This window comes from Hibiscus syriacus, unplaced genomic scaffold, assembly GCF_006381635.1.
Source record: "Hibiscus syriacus cultivar Baekdansim isolate YM2019G1 unplaced genomic scaffold, ASM638163v2 tig00109945_pilon, whole genome shotgun sequence".
NCBI lineage: Eukaryota > Viridiplantae > Streptophyta > Magnoliopsida > Malvales > Malvaceae > Hibiscus > Hibiscus syriacus.
This window is the reverse complement of record NW_024062535.1, coordinates 3,338,319-3,342,811: the sequence shown is the minus strand read 5'-3', so window position 1 is coordinate 3,342,811 and position 4,493 is coordinate 3,338,319.

The window sequence follows — 4,493 nt, the reverse complement described above, 5'->3', positions numbered from 1 at the left end:
TAAGCTTACGCCATAGTGCTAATCCGGACAATACACATAAGGTCGTGCCCACCACCTACACTAAGCTTACGCTATAGTGCTAATCCGGATATAAACCTGCACTTAGTGTCCTTACACACTATAGTGCTAATATAAACCTGCAGCTGCTATACTCTATGGCATGCCAACTATACCATGTCCCTCAATGATTTACTTTGGGCATATAGTCTATTTTATTCAATCCATCCATGGCAAAATATATTATCAAATTTAACATTGGGCAGTTCATACCCGAAAACATTCATGGTAAAATATCACATTTTGTTTTCATGATCAATGCATTTTAATTTCATACTCTGACATCTCAATGTCAATTTATAAAAAAATGATATAAAATCATGTCGATATGAACAAGGTCGACTTATCGTAAGTCTTCCTTATGATGTATAAAACATCCATGTATAATTTCATGCATGTATTGCACTCACCTTGACACTTTATGTCTTTCAAAATATATGAGCCTCAATATTGTCCACAATATACCCTTTTTATACTTGACTTGCTTCAATTGCAAATCAACCATGATCTGTATAAATCACAAATTTATAATAATACATATGTTAGTATTGTACTAACATAACCATATCCCAAAATAATTCCATAGCATACTTCAAACTCATTTCCACCAAATAATTCAATACTTATTAATTCCTTTAACATTGGAACCCACTTTTCCCATTTACTCAAAATGGTCTTCACCATTTTACCACTTAAATTCTTAAACCCAAAAATTCCAACATTGAAATTATTTTCTTTCAAATGCTTTTACAAAAGCATAAATACATTTAAGTACCCCAACTATGCAATTATTGTACTTAAATCACCAATCATTTCAATCTTCCCAAAATATTCAATTTCACATCTAACACTCATTTCAATTCTCAAGCAACAATTTCCAGCATTCAGATAACTCGTACCACCTTTAAAGAATCATTAAACTGTATTGATACACACACTGGAATTTAATTCAGTTTTTTCCATTGAAAACTAGACTCGAATATGAATCTATCCATATAAAGAAATCCTCTAATTCATTCTTTACAATTTATGGTGAATTTTCAAAATTCACCAACAGAATCTGTTTTGTACAGAATTCTGCTATCCAACTTTTCTGACCTTTACTCAGTTAAAAATTCATATCTATTTGTATACAACTTGAAATTGATCTCCGTTTATTTTAAAAAAAATTGATCCATATATGAACACAATATATAAAAATAACCTCCAAATTATTTTTATATATTTTCTGGTGAATTTTCGAACCTACTGTAATTCCCAAAATCTAAACTGTTTTTCTTTAACCTCATCCTTATGTTCTTCATCAATTCATACAACCAATTCTTTAAAATCACTTAACTCTTCAAAACCCATAAAACACAAGAATCAAAATCCCCTTCATCAACTTAAGATAGATTTGAACATGAAACCCTAGTAATATTCATGTCAAAATGTAGAGAATTGAAAGTAGAATATTTTTCCTAACCACACTTAGTCAAATTCTCAAGAAATAGCTTCAAAATTGAAACTAAAAATGCTTACCTTTCTTCCTTGAATGTGCCGGCCCTTGGAGGAAGAAGATGAGCTGAAATTGCTCATCCATGATTGCTTTTTATGATATATTAATCCAACACATGCTTAATAATATATCATAATGGAATTTTTTTATTCCATTCAATAAGAATTTCCATTATTGCCCTTAATGAATCTCCAAAATCACCATAAAACCAAGCCATTTGATATTACAAAGTCAAATATAATTTAATTTGACTTTGACCTACGAAAATGCCCTGAAATTTTCAAAACTTGTGTTTTAGTCACTAAATTTCACTGTTTCGGTTAAATCTGAAAATTTGCACATTTCCAGACCAAATTTCTCTGATATAAAATATTAAAATAATATTTCCAACCATTTTATAACATCCTTCAAATTTTTGTAAAATTCCAATTCGATTGGAATTTACCGATTTCTTACCGGCTTTAACTCTTTCTTTACTAAATTCCAAATCCAACAATATGATTTCTATAAAACTCAACTCTCAAGAGTAAACCATCTATTTATGGAATAAAATTCTTTTTAGGAAATTATCACTTAATTCCCTAAACTTTTTCCCAAATTTTATACTTTGGCCATCAAACTTCCAAAATTTACATTTTGGTCATTATCTAAATTTTTGGGGTATTACAATTCTCCTCTCCTTAAGAAAATTCGTCCTCGAATTTTAAACTTCCTATGAAAACCATAACTTCTCTTCTATGAGGATTGCACTTTCTATTGTAGATTCATAACCCTAATTTAGGGTTATACGAACTGGTAAGACATAATCTTGTCTCATACAAAAACCTCTTCTGTCAACTTCTTGAATTCCAAATTTTTTTTCTTTACTTTGAGAATTTTGTAAAGATCATGCACATTATTATATTTTGAACTTGTTTAATCAAATTCTTCAATCTGATTTAAAAATATCTACACATTTTCATATCATCCTCTCTATCCCAAGTAACGTCCTCTACATTATGATTTTTCTGAATCACTTTAACTAGAGAAATCATATTGTTACGCAGTTCTTTGATTTCTCGAGCTAATATCCAAACTGATTTTTTTATAATCAAATCTGGTCGGCTCTTAATTTCCTGTGATGAAATAACATGTGAAAGATCCAATCAATACTTTCTAAGTATCGACACATGAAAAACATTGTGTACTTTGTCCAACTCTGGTTCTCCATTACCTCCATAATAAATGCTAACTGATAATCCATCAGTCTAATTTTTTTTTATCTCATAAGATCCAATGAATCTTAAGCTTAGTTCTTCTTTGCCTTTTTGAGCGCACAATATTTTTTTCCAAAATGATACCTTGAGAACTACTTTATCAACTTCATAAAATTCAATCTCTTATCACTTCAAGTCTGCATAAGACTTTTTCCAATTACATATCATCTTGAGATTTTCTTGAATGATCTGTACTTTATCATAAACCTCTTTCAATAAATCTAGGCCAACAAAATTTCAATCTTTTAATTTGAACCCATTCAATGGTGTTTGACATTTTCTCCCATATAAAACTTCACACGGAGTTAACTTGATGCTTAATTTAATAATGTCATTGTAGAAAAATTCTACTAAAAACAATTACTTTTCTTTTCCCATGATTCCTTAGAATCAATCACACATGCTCTCAGTATATCTTTTAACATCTGAATAGATTTTTTTTTAATTTACCATCCGTCTGTGGATTAAAGATCATACTGAAATTAAATCAAATACCCAACACTTTATGCAAATATTTCCAAAGTCTTAAAGTGAACTTTGGATCTCTGTTGGATATAATGGATACTTGTATTCCTTGTAATCGATCTATCTCCTTGATATACAACTCTGTATATTTATCCAATGCATAGTCCATTCACATCGGAATAAAATGTGCCGATTTATTTAACCGGACACTATCACCCAAATGGAATCCTTTTTATTTGATGTCAAAGGTAGTCCATTAACTAAAATTCATAGTGACTCTTTACCACTTCTACTCTGGAATAGAAATCAGTTGTAATAATTCCGAAAGCACTTGATTCTCAGCTTTTACTTCTTGACATGTCAAACATGTAACAACAAACTCAATAATGTTTCTTTTCATACGTGGCCACCAAAATGACTCTTTACATCATGATACATTTTGTTCCGACTTATATGCATAGGAAGTAGACTATAATGTGCCTTAGAAAGAATATATTTCTTCAACTCATCATTATGAGGAATGCAAATTCTTCCTCAATAATTTCCATCAAAGTTGACTTCAAAGTCTTTAGTCTCGCATTTTTTTCCAAAAGTGAAATATTTTTTTTCATCTCTCATTTTTTTCTCTTTTTCTTTTCTTTCTCGTTTTCATTTTTTACTTCTTCGTTTTCTTTTTCTTTTTCTATTTTTTTCTTCTGTTTTTTTTTGTTTTTCTTCTGTTTTTTCTTTTTCTTATAATATATATATTTTTTTAGCTCTTATGCCATATGCCGAGACAACATGACTAAGAAAATCAACTTCTGATAGCCAAAACTCACTCTTTGACAGTTTAGTATATACCTTTTTATCCTTAAGTATTTCGAATACAGTACGAATATAAGCATCATGCTCTATCTTTGTATTCGAGTATACCCGAATGTCATCAATACAACCACCTCAAATTAATCCAAGTAAAATTGAAATACTTGATTCATCAAGTCTATGAATGCTACCTGAGCATTTTTCAAACCAAACGGCTTTACTATGAACTCGTAGTGTCTATACCGTTTCTTGAAAACTATCTTTGGAACATCTTCCTCTTTAAAATTTAACCGGTGATATCCCATTCGAATATCAATTTTAGAAACATTGCTGCTCCTTTTAAGCTGATAAAACAAGTTATCAATCCTCAAAATAAGATATTTGTTTCTGATAGTTACTTTGTTTAACTATCAATA